The sequence below is a fragment of the Geospiza fortis genome, unplaced genomic scaffold (assembly GCF_000277835.1).
Source record: "Geospiza fortis unplaced genomic scaffold, GeoFor_1.0 scaffold173, whole genome shotgun sequence".
Classification (NCBI taxonomy): domain Eukaryota; kingdom Metazoa; phylum Chordata; class Aves; order Passeriformes; family Thraupidae; genus Geospiza; species Geospiza fortis.
This window is the reverse complement of record NW_005054334.1, coordinates 1,228,565-1,241,465: the sequence shown is the minus strand read 5'-3', so window position 1 is coordinate 1,241,465 and position 12,901 is coordinate 1,228,565. Positions and strand designations below refer to the sequence as shown.

At 43.2% G+C, this 12,901-nt stretch overlaps 1 protein-coding gene across 4 annotated transcripts in view; it reads left to right on the top strand.

Moving 5' to 3' along the window:
- The first annotated feature begins 1,057 nt into the window (after positions 1–1,057).
- SYN3 (synapsin III) overlaps positions 1,058–12,901 on the top strand; it is a 189,562-nt gene continuing 177,718 nt past the window's right edge. Inside the window, exons 1-2 of one of the 4 annotated variants that reach the window (XM_031057698.1) lie at positions 1,065–1,179; positions 10,103–10,186. The gene's annotated coding sequence lies outside the window, so the exon portion shown is untranslated. Of the gene's footprint in view, positions 1,180–4,480; positions 4,556–10,102; positions 10,232–12,901 lie in introns of all 4 variants that reach the window. The other 3 variants (XM_031057697.1, XM_031057699.1, XM_005421799.2) reach the window with 3 other exon arrangements.

Here is a 12,901-nt window from a genome sequence, read left to right as displayed (position 1 = left end):
TATTGCTGTGAATGGTCATTAAAAATCCCTGTTGGCTGCTTGGTCTGTTCTGAGAATACCAAAGGGTTGCCCTGCTGAGCTCCTCCACTTCCACTACTCCTCCCATAGCAATAAAACTCTTTAGACAATCAAAGTGGTCTGAGGCTTGATTTAGGTAGTGGTGACCCCGTTGAGGGAATCTGCAATGGTCTGTAACTCTTCAAACAAAGCATCACCTGAGGGAAAACAGCAGTATTCATTTTGGGACCAACTACTTCTTAGGAATGCAAGTATAGGTAGTTGTCTCTAGAAATTTCTGGTCAGGAAAAAAAAAGTGCCAAAACAGAACGCTTTAGTCATTTGGTTTGGGGGAAAACTGCCATTTTAGAGTGGGTTTTTTATGAGGGGATCCAAACTCCCACAGCAGGCATGTGAAATCACAGCCCCTGGGCAGTGCATCTGTGAACCTTTCTCTCTCAGGAACCATGTACTTGCATCCTCTGGGTGGCTGAACCGATGGGATGACAGCACAGTTGCTTTACAGAGGATACAGTGATACAAGGCAGACTCTCCCTTTTCCCTGTGATCTGCTTGTCTGGTCACTCCCTTCTCCAGAGCAGTTTCATTCTTTTCTCACGTATTGCATTCAGCTAAGAGGCAAAGCGTTTGATGCTCTGCGGTATCGCTTTGCCTGGACAGAAATCTCTGCATCCACTGAGATGGTAGTGACCATTCACAAGGGAAATACTGTATTATGGGCTGAGGAAGGAGGTGCACCAATAAAATGGGAATGCCATGGCTTAGGGGGAGGAGGACAAGACGGACGGAATGGGGAATACAAGTGGGTAATCTAAGGTCTCCTTTTCAGGAGTGACAGACAGATTCTGGTTTTTTTTACCCACCTCTCTGATAAAAGCCTGACAGTGGGGGTGAAGTCTGTGACACCAGAGCCTGCACACCCTTGTTGTTTTACTAAATTATTCATTCCTGTTCCTGTGATAATATAGTTATAAGGAGGAGCCTAATTGAATTTACTGTCTGGCATTGGCCAATAGGGTGATAAGGATCCGGCAGAATGGGATGACGGTGAATCCTGCTGGTGTGCTGTGAATGTGAAGCAGGACGGACTGGCAGTTTGTGTGCAGGAGGGAAAAGCAATCGGTCCAGGGCCCCTGGATTAGCAGAATAAGGAAAGGAAAGGTAAGGGAGAGGGTGGGAAAGGGATTTGCCTGAATCATATACTGACCCTGTGCTGAAAGGCTGGTTTTGTTCATAGGAAAGCACTCTGCAGGCAATGTTTTCCTGCAGGGTTTGGAGGGATCAGGAATGCATGTGGTGGCACTTGCTCAGTGCATGTAGCCTGTGCCTTTGTCTTTATACGTGCTGCAGGGCTCTATAACGCTGCATGTTCACGGAGCGTGTCTGTGCAGAGATTCCTGTGGTTTGTGTGGATCCAGCAGCAGTGCATGGAGCCTGTGCAGTATAAATGTAATGAGGGGAGTCCAAAGGGAGGAATTACCTCATGGGCAGAGTGGGGAAAACAGTAGTGCTTTCTGGTTTGATTGAAAATGAAAATGCCGAGGCTCTTAATGAGCTCTTGGCAAACAAAACAGAGCAAGTGTATGTGCATCTGTCTGTGTATGTACTGGATCTGCAGTGAGACGTTAAAATGAGAAAGAGGAGATCAGACTGGAGCATTAGATGTCGCAGGTAGAGATAAATTGCAGGCAATCTGTGTAATCAGATTCTCTAACATGGAGAATGCAAGTGAGTATGGAAGTGGATTAATCCTATCTGCTGAGCTGGCTACACCTGGAAAGCAAGGGGGAGATGGGCTGGGAATCAGGACAGGTAACGTGCCTGGTTAGGGAAACTGATGCTCAAACCATCCTGCCTGCTGTGCCTGCTGCTAAAGTGGTAGCTTATTGAGTTGCTTCCACATATTCGTTATTTCCCTTTTAATGATGCAAATGTGAACATCTCTGAGGATCAGGGTAGAGTCCATAAATTGACATCATCTGGAAGAACAGGACTACATCAAGCAAATTAGCCTCTGCCCTCCCTTTTGTTTTGCTGCCTTTGCTCTGATAACAAGTGTCTGCTGAACAGACAGGGCAGGTGGGGGAAGATGGATTACAAACGTGGCAAGTGGCATTAAGCCGTGCAGACAGTGAGTGTCCTTTGCAGTGATGTTATAATCACCCTTCTTCTGCTTACATCTTTGCAAGCGTGTAAGACAAGGCTGTCCTGAGTTTGGGGTAAGCTTATTCCGGTCACTAAATGGAGCAGGGGTCACAGGTCATTGTAAGGTACTAAAATTTTTAGCTGCTCCTCACAGGGGTTCACCACCTCATTCTTTTCAAGCTGGAATCCAGAGGAAAGTGTTGCTGAGACTAAGACGTTGCTCACCTGTGGATATCTCATCTCTGTTGGAAATTCATTCTTATGATGAGTGTGGAGGGAGATACGCTCTTTCTGCTTGCTCAGAAAGCAGCAGCCAGAGGCTGCCTCCAAAAAGAGAAGGCAGAAAACCCCATAGGGAGAAGCTACAAAATGGTTTATCTTGGACTGGCCAAACCCTTTTGCCCAAATAGGTTCTCCTTCCTTCCTGACACCAGATTTCTTACATCAGGGGTCAGCTTTCCTCTACCCAGGCTTCTTTCTTTTCTGTGGTTTTCTCGCATGGCCTGAAGATTTAGAAAATGACTGATATCCCCATCAGAGAGCACGTCCCTATTCATGTCTACACTCTGCCCATGACATCTCCTGGAGTCCCTGGGTTGTGCTCCTCTGAGTGGTGGGCTGAGTCTGCCCCCCTCTGTCTCACAGCTTGTGCATGCACCCCAAGCGGGGCCAAAGGGACACTCACTTGGTAAAAGTCTGAAAAGGTTCCACCTTGCAGAGGGTATTTGTATTGGGTGATGAAAACAAGGAAACATTGCAGATTCCTGTAGGATAGAGGCAGGCTCTCCTCACCTCACCTGGAATAGCTGACTAAAAAAAGGATGTAACACAGGGCATATGGTCATAGTTGTGTTTGACTCCAGCTTTCAAAGCACTCGCAGTAACAGAATCAGTGAAGAGATTAAAAAAACAACCCTGCCCATCTGAGAATAAACTCCCCAGTATAATAAAATTCTTTCCCTTTGCCCCAAAACAGAGGAATAGTCGAATAACTTGCTTACTCACACACTACAAAAGGCTGCACAGCTCCCAGGTGCACAGCAGGCTGTTCACCCTACCAAAAAGTGGGCATTGCTCCGGGAGAGCCCCTCTCTCTGCACATCAGAGGAAGTCCTCTGCTCTAGCTGGTTTTGGGAAGTGTACCTTCCCTGGGAGATGCCCGCAGGGATTTGGCAGGAGAAGCATCCCCGTGAGGCTGCAGCAGCAGCAGCAGCAGCAGGCCGGTGGTGCTGGCAGCAGTTACTGCCGGCTGCGTGCCTGCATTGTTTGCTTCTGCCCTCAGAGTCAACGGGGAGCTCAGCAACGGGCAAAACGCCAGCAAATTCCCAGGGAAGCTGACGTCATCGCCAATTCACTGGTGCCAGACACTGTGCTGGAAACCTGAGGTCGCTTTTCTGCCATTAATTGCTCAGGTGATTAATTCATGCAATGATATCACTTTCTGGGGTGGAGGTTAGGAGGTTATGCACTCCAGTAACCAGAGGTGGGATGGGATGCGAAACTCGTGCTCCTTGTTGGTGTTAGCACTAATTAGAACAAACCAGCCACTGCGTGCTCCACATCATCCCTCCTCCCCCAGAAAGGGTACAGCTTTCTTCTTGGGTTTTTTAGGGGGGATGAGGGGGTGGTGCCATGGGATGTGTGAGCAAGTGTTCTTATGGGATTTGCAGCATTGCAAATTCTACACCAGAGGACTGAACCATAATGCCCCTTAACTCTCACAGCTACTCTGCAACAAGGATTTTTGCTTTAATTGTTTTCATGTTAACTACTTTATTTATGCCATTTACATTGCACTTTCCAACAAGAAAAAACAGTATTATTCTCATTACAAAGACAAAAGAAAAAAGAGAAAAAGAAGTGAATTTGTCTCTTATTGCACAGTGGCTGGTGTGTTGTATTGTGGTGCTCTCATCTCAGAGGGTCCTGCTCAGTCTATAGGGGTGTAGGATCAATTTTTAGTTGGTCTGGAAATTCCCCAGAATCTCAAGTTTTGCAGTAAATACTCTAGGATATTTAATTCTTTTGCAATATTTTTAGGCTAAAAATCCCTTTCCTGCCTCTTTACTAACTAAGCAAATAAGTCCAGAATTCCCAGGTGGGCACTACAAAGAGCTGTCCTGGCCCAGACACAATTAATAGCTGATAAAGTTGCTGCAAATTGATCTGTCAGTCTGTTGGTAGGTGAAACATCTAACTCGAAATGTCAGACAAACCACCCAGGGCATTTTCAGAGCTGTTGTAAGAGAATTTTGTGTCACTCTGCCACATGGATCCCTCCCTCTTGCTCACTCCAGTGCTGTTCTTCTCACTTCAGGCCTCTGTGGTTTTGGCTGATTTGCATCCTCAGAGGTGTACAAAGCCCTGGATCATAAGTTTTCAAACAGACTTGGTAAGACCAAATGGAAATCTTTCAATTTCTAGATTGGCCTTTTATTTATGGGATAAAATGGTTTCCTTTCTGTTTAAGCAGTGGGGAAGCCGTGCTCTCTCTCTCCATTCTGGATAATGCTTCACTTTTCCCATCCTTTGTGATTTGTCGTGGTATTCTCCTACCTCATCTAGAGATTTGAAAATGTCAAGGATCTTTTTTTAAATGCCAACAAGTAACAGAGATTTGATTAGCAACTGTAGCAGATCACTTACCAGTCCAGTACCGTAGACTCATATATATTTATTATGCAGTTCTCAAGGAAAATGAAGTGATTAAGCAGAACTAACGATGTCTGTATTAATGGCTATCAGGTTCCAGACATTCATCTCTTGTCTGTTTAATGAGGAATAATTCTACTATGTCTGGGCAGATCATATGCTAAAGCAAGGGTTCAGTTTGGCTCTGCTGCCCTTAGCAGATTACACTGGCCACAGGAAAGGTGGCCCAGGGCATGTGCTTGTAATTTTAAAAAGTGAGCAAAACTAATAAAAGTGAGAAAAACTAATGACACTTCCTTGGAAAAGTAGGAGGAAGAGTCAGTCTGTGGTGGGGCCTTTGGGGGGAATAATCTTTTGTCCTGGTGGCAGCCCTCCACTGCAAAGGGCTGAATTGCCATCAGAGTGACAGGAAGAGGAAGAAAAGATTGTCTGCTTCCCAGGATGGTCTGTGGGGGACTGGCATGGGGGGAGGGGGGGGAAAGTGAATTGGATGGAGTAGGAAAGACCCTTTTTCTAGGTTTCCTGAAACTGGGAGTATGCCCTTCCTATCACTTTGAGAGAGTAACTACAGTGATTTTTAAAAGCACATTAAATTTTGCTCTGAACTGTCAGACTGGGATATGAACAAGACAGAGAGCTGCTGTGTTGTATCATGCTCCAGCCTGAAGAAGACAAACAGCATTATATTCCTGTGTGTCTGAAAAATAAATCAGAATCCGTGCTAAAAGAAGGAGGAAGGTAGGACAAAGGTAGGACTGAAGAGCCATGTGAAAAGCTGGACAAAGTAACAGAGAGGGGTGTGCATTTTTTTGGAAGAAGGAAATTTTGGATTCTGCCAAGCTTTATGGGTTTTGGCTGATTTATTTCCCACTCTCAGCATGATCCAGAGCAAGCACTCCTTCAGCTGGGGAAAAAAAAAATTTGCTTCCTTGTTTCTTCTCATTCACAGGAGCAAACATACACCTACCAACTCCTTTTGAAAGATGGCAAACAGTATCTTCAGCCAGGTCTTCATGGTTTGAAATGGTTTTTTGCTGAGCTCCCTTGAGTTTAAAAAGTGTGCTACCTTGAGCCCTATGTTTTAATTTAATGTTACATTTAGTTGACAAGAAGGAAATAGTATTTTAACTTGCTGATTCTGGCCCTTTAAAACCACAAAGCCATTTAAGAAAAGATACTAATTGACCAGTTGTTCATAAAAGCCACAGCTAAAGCCACTCAGATTACTTGGAGTCAAATAAAGAGTTTACTGATTCCCATCCAAGGGAATAGAGAAAGTCCCACTCCTCTGCAACTCAGAACTTCCAAGCCTGCTGGAAAAAACAGCCAGAAATGCTTACATCATATATTTTATGTAGCCAATGCGAAATATTTTTAATTTAGAAGGACTGGTATGCTTTCACCAGCACTAAATTAAGTTTATAAGCAAACACAAGGATATTTACATAGAGCTATTAGAAAAGCAAAACCAATAGCAGCAGAACAGTCAGCTCCAAGATGATTCAGACCCTTAAAATCTGTTATTTAAGATATAGTAACACTCCTTTTTTAGATGAAGTGCATTATTTTTAATATAGGGTGTTCTGGCCCTATCTGGTTGTTTTCTTTTGTAAAACATAATGAGCATATCTGTCATGCCATCATCTTTCTCCCCCACTTTTAACTGTGCTTTGCTGGGTTTAGAGTAGGGCTGAAGAGCCCTGTAGTGCATTGCAGCCCAGGAACATATCAAAGACATTCTTGGCTGCAGAAATACTTTTTCCTGATGCTGCAGAGCAAGCTGATAAACTCCAGAGGATGATGCTAGAAAATACAAATCCTTCTTGGAGAAGGAAAATCAGGAGTTTTCTCACTGAACTTACCAGCACAGCGCAGTTTTTTGTAGCCACTGCTGTACAGCAGTGAACAATAAAATGGAAATTTGGGTTAAAGAATGACCCCATGGTGCCAGAGGTGATGGCACCATGTGTTTCTGTCCCTGAGTTACCACACACACTTCTGATGCACTGTGCCCATCACTGGTAGCTGCCCGGGCTGTGGATACAGTGCATGGGCAGGGAACACACTTGGTGCACGGCTCTTTTCTGAAGTGAGCTTGGCAAAACCAAATTATGTGACAAGCTAGGAAGCATTTATTCTTTTTTTAGCCCCAAAGTTTTTTTATTTACTGCTTAAAGATGAGACTCAGTGCCTGTATTTCCCTGTATGTTCGCTAAAGCATTGCACTTTGGCAAGAGGGGTTGGATGAAGCACTGTGCTCCCTCCAGCAGCTCAAGGCTGCTCTATTTAGCTTGATGCTTCTATCTAAAATAGGCCTGTGTGTATTTAGTTAATCTTTTGGGCAGACTTTCTTACTTCAGCAGTCTTGTGAAGTTTCTTTTAGCAGGAGAGAGAGGAGTAGGCGAGGTAGGGGGTTGCTGCTTTATAATAAAACTGAAAGAGGCTGACAGGAATCCACATGAAGGTTACCTTGGTTCACTCTGGGCAACCTTAATAATTCAGCAGAGCCTTTCTAGTCCAGGCTTCCCACGCTGTTCCACACAGGGCCAGTTTCACATATGAGAGTTTCTTGAGGCCATTCAAGGCACCAGCTACTGAGAAATACAAGGCATAGGAGAGGATGATGCCTGTCAAGAGCTGGAGCTGACAATTCCTGTTAATGTGCAGGCAGGCTTTTCCAGGGAAGATTCTTTGATGTCTCTGACTCTTGGTCACAGTTCACAGGCCTCTGGCTTTACATGTCACGCTTCTTTCTTGAAGGAAAGTGCCACCTCTTTCTTCTCCTGAGCCCCACGGTCAGACTGTCACCTCCTGAGGCATGACCCGCAGAGCAGGACAGTGCCTTTAGTCACCCAGGGCAAACTCAGACCTTGCGAAGTCACAGCTGACATCTCCTGCAAAAATCATGCCAGCTGTGCAAGACCATCTGCCTTCCACCATCATCAGGATGAGAGAGGGGTCACTTCTAACTTACAAATTTTTTTCGTTTCAGAGAGAACCCCTTAGAAGTTGATGAGAATTTTGCTTGAGCTAGAAGGGAAAGAATTGACTTTCTGCTTTCTGAAATTGTTTCCAGTTAAATAAGTAGCATTGCTACAGTTTTTCTCTCTGCCCTGTTCTGCTAATAGAAGCAATAGCTGATTACCTCACACAATGCTGTAAGACCAGTATATTTTCCAAGAACAGAGTAGGTGGTGAAGAATGAATAGACTCTTCAGTTGTCTGAATTCCTAAGTGTATGTTTTCATGCTTAGTGATAGGGCAACAAAGGCAATGGGCAGGTAAGAAAAACCCTGATTTTTAAGGAGAGCACAGCACCTGCCTGTTTTGTAGTATGGTCAGGGGTAGCAGCTGATGGGGGAGGTGAAATAAGAATAGAATCATAGAATGTCTTGTGTTGAAAGAGATCTTAAAGATCACCTAGTTCCAGTCCTCTACTACCACGGACAGGGATGCCTTACACTAGGTCAGGTTGCTCAGGGCCCTGTTGAATAATCATCTGCAATAAATAACAAACCAGCTGCCATCTCCTGCATCACTTGGCAATATTTTTTATTCAATTTTCAGGGCAACACAAACCAAAAAATCAGCTCAGTTGAAACTGCTGCGAGGCACTGCCTAGCCCTGTGCTGTCAGCAGCTGCTGCTCAAGATCTAGCTGCCCAGGAGAGAGCTTCTGGTTTACAGCATGAACATCTGAGCTCTCCTGGGATGCTTAAGCAAGTGTCTTTGCATTGGGGTATCATGTGGTCATGCAGTCCTTGCTGAAGTTGGGAGAAAACACTGTTTTCTTCACTCAGACTTTCAGGGAGCTGTGCTTTGCTCTTGCTGCAGGGACTATGGCTTAACAACAGGGCTGGTTTGGACCAGCTGGTGAGTATTTACAAACTAGCCTTGGAGTTGTTTTTTCAATCAGAAACTATAAACTCATGATGGGAGGAGATAGGAGAAAGTACACAAGCTGCACTAGTGGGAGCCCAAGCTCAATGATCCTAGTCTTCAAATTCATTTGATTTCTACAAGTGCTCTGCAGTGCTTTAGTGGTAATTGAAGAGATCCAAAGCAATTATCCTCTTTCAGAAATGAGATACTAATGATGGAGAGCTGAAGCGAGACAAGAGCAAGTGATTAAGCTGATGATAGTGAAGAACTTCTATATATTTGTTGTCATGCTGTGTACATTATTTTTACTCACAATACGGCCCCTTCTTGTCCTGGTTTTACATTTGTGTTCCAATTTGAAGTGATTTAACCAGGATCACTCATGCAACTCTTCGGAAAACACATGTGGATGTGCAGGGCCTGCCGCCAGCATGTAAAGGTGATTCAATACTTTGATGAAGTTCAGTGATGATAACAGATTTTATAATCCCATCACTGGGACAGGTTTTGTTACTGCTTTTGCACTGAGTAGATAAAAAAGGGAACAGAACTCCTCGTGTCTCACCTGATTTATTTATAAAAGATCATCCATAGACTATTTTCTTACGCATTATCATCTTGTGGGCATCAACAACGGTTTTTGCAGTAATCAGCTCTGAAACTAGACTCCACTGACATTAGCAGTGTCACAGACATATTTTATGAAAAATCCTTTTGCCAGGATCTTTTCTCCTGAGAAGCTGAGAAGCTTCAGCTTCTCCATGTTTTGCTGCTTTGGAATGTGATTTGGAGAATTGTTTACCCAGCATGTGAAATTGTTTTTACTTGATGACCAATGATACCCACCTGTGTCAAGGCTGTGAGCAGTCACAAGATTTTATTATCATTCCATTCCATTTCTTGCTAGCCTTCTGATGAAATCCTTTCTTCTATTCTTTTAGTATAGTTTTAGTATATAATTTTCTTTTAATATAATATATATAATAAAATAATAAATCAGCCTTCTGAAACATGGAGTCAAGATTCTCATCTCTTCCCTCATCCAGGGACCCCTGTGAACACCACTACAATTAGCAGTACTCATTTAAGCTGAGAACTCTGTATATCTTTCCATGTTAACAAGTAATATGTTTTTCAGGTAGGTTTAATTTTAGAGAGTTGCTGTACTTACGTTGTATATTATTGAACACCTCTGCAATCTGTATTTATGTCACCACAGAGATCAGTCTCTCTAAAATGTGACCCAATTTAACCTTTCAATGATTTATTTGTATAGTTAGTGACTTGCTTAAAGTCCTTTAGAAAATAGAGAAAGGAATAGGTCTTTTGATCCAGAAAAACTCAAAGACTGGTTTTCTTTTGTGTGTGCAGTCTTGAAATAAAGCATAATGTTTTGTGTGTTTTAGTGAACCGACTGATCTACAGCAACCTGCAGGAATATCAGCTCTGCCCTTCAGGTCAAGCCTTTGGCAAATGCTGGATATGCAAGTGTAAGCATAGATTTTGGCTTGTCATCTGAACAGGAGGAGGCCAGGGTGAGTGCCTCTGCAAAGCTGCAGGGAATAAACATTTCCTCAGCCTATTTATTTAACATCTGGTCATCCATGCCAGCCATGGAAATCTTGAAGCTCTGAAGTTACACTCTGGAGTTTGTGGTTTGGTTTGGTTTGGTTTTTTAACCAGTTCTGTACCTCCATAGTGATGACAAAGAGAGGCGTTTGTTAACAGGTAGCCAGAAAATTTCAAACTTTCTGGCCTTAATGATCCTGAGAGCATAGGCACTCTGTCTGAGCAAGAGCTGGAAACAAACCTAGCAGAGCAAGGCAACTCTCCAGCTGTTACTCTACTGTGTAGAGTTTGGTTTGGATTCTTCAGCTGATACTGCAGTCTACTCTTGGGCATGTCTTTTTATCTTGTAAATGCATATCCAGAGTAAAAGTGGCTTTTGTCTGTAAGCTTCAGTCGTGTGTGACAGGGCTACTTAGCTCTGAAAAATGCAGATTGCCCCAGAGAGGAATAGGAATACTTTGCAATGATGCTTCTGTCATTACCCATGTCATTGTACAATTGTACACAAGTACAGTAATTCACACCATGCTTGTGTGTGCACCCAGAAAGAACCTGCAGATGCTCCTCTTTCCATCTTTCCCTTCCTTCTCTCCTTTCCTTGAGACAGAACTTCTCAAAGCACAGAAGGAGAACCCAAAATAGCTGTGCAGATTCATTGTTAGTGTTCCCTGTTACAAAATGTTTTTAAGTGCTGCTTTTTTCCAAGATTTCCAAGAAAGCTTTTTCATTTTTCCCCCACTCATGGTGGCTATATACTCTCCAGGTCTTGAAACGTTTGGTGGTTTGTTTCTTAAATAAGGCTGGCCACTCTTGTAATTCTTAAAAGCCTTGTAATTCAGCTACTGATCAGCAGGGGAAGCAGAGCTCTTGAAGCTGCCTATGCTTGGCTCAGAGGTGCAGCATGGAGGTGTATCAGATGAGCCTTGCAAGATCTCTGCACTCTGCAAAATAAAGCTTGTCATCTTAAATGGGAAACCAAGGCACTGCATGACCTTACCCCAAGCTGATAGCAGGAGACTTTGTTAAAATCACATTGTGCTTTATTTCCATCTCTGGGCACAGCCCACTAGCCTGATTTCTCAGAACTTTGTATGGGTCCAGAATCTAATCCAGTTTCCACACTCATGTATTGTATGTTCTGATGCTTTCTGTCCAAACATAGTGTCTGGTGTTTGGAGCTAATTGTGGAGGGCTCCTACACCATCCAGCATGAGTACAAAGACTGGATAGGCAAGCAGGCAGGAACTGGGAGAGAAGACAGCCAGATAAAAGATAGTTAGTGAAATAAGGTAGCAATAAAATGTATCACTAGCTTTTTAAAAGTTATTTTCTAATCTTAGCAGTGCATCTCTGGTGATGCAACTCTTCATCAACATAGTGTCCCTACAGAGACAACATAAATTCATAAATAGCCTTCGGAACCTTTCCAGATTCCTTATTGTAAGGGACCTAACTCCTACCCCCTGATTGTACTGCAGAGGTTTCTGCTGGTACCACAAATATGTTTGGCTTGCATCTCTCCAGCCTGCAGCCATGCCAGAGCAGGATCTTATGCGCATTTTTGAGGTTGCAACAGGGAAGCAGGCACTGGCAATGTCACAAAGACTGGGTGCTCAGTTCAGCTCTGGGATAGGGGAACGTGCCCTTGTTGGGGTGAGAAGTGTGTGGGTACATGGTGGGAGCAAAAGGGACATGTTCCATAAACCCACACATCTTTTCATGTGTCTCCATGTGATCAAAGGTGTAAAAAAGTGAGGGAAAATATCTCCCACAAATCCTCAGCATGGTTTGGGTTGTCTATCACACAGCTTGAGACACCTCTGCAGTGCTCCAGTTGAAGGTCTGCCAATCTTTATTGTCAGGAATAGTCCGGCCAGTCAATTTCCAACCAGTTCTACATCACATGAAAGAATTGGCATCAAGCTGTCTTACAGTTGTGTCACAAATCTTGCCCAGAATGCAATAAAACATTGTCTTTCCCTTCTATTATCAAAACAAATCAGTAAGGGTACTCCAATTCTTGGCTTAGTCTTTGTGTTGCTACATGAGATGGGCACATAAGGTTAGAAAGCAAAAGAGCTACACAAAGGCAAATTACAGGTTTCATTTCTCCAGGTATCTGCAGTTCACACCATCAGGTGAAGTAAATCTCAAGTATATGATAAGGGATTCCTTGCCATATGGCAAAAATCTGGGAAACTGGAATATGCTGGTGCCTGGAATGATGCAAGGGGCAGAAATGAGGCAGATGCAAATGCCACCAAAGCTTAGATGGAACATGTTAGTACTACAGATAGTTTGGAGGACTTCAAATGTTTGAAGGAAGACTTTTTAAACCCCAGAACTGTAGAACATTTGGGAAAGAAATTGAGTCTTTGTAGCAGCTTAAAATTAATTAGAAGCATAGATGCAAGAATTATGAAGTTGTGTTTGAAGCTTTTTTATTTGGAAATATGCAATAGATTTTTGTCTTATAATCATATCAAAAGTAATATCATATATAATCATATCAAAAGTAATTTGGCCTCCAAACAGAAAATCCTTCTTATCATTACCAGTTAACTAAGAATTATCTATTTGATGTATATTATAATCTCTTAATTGATTGTTTCTTCCTGTTTCATAGCCTATAGCAC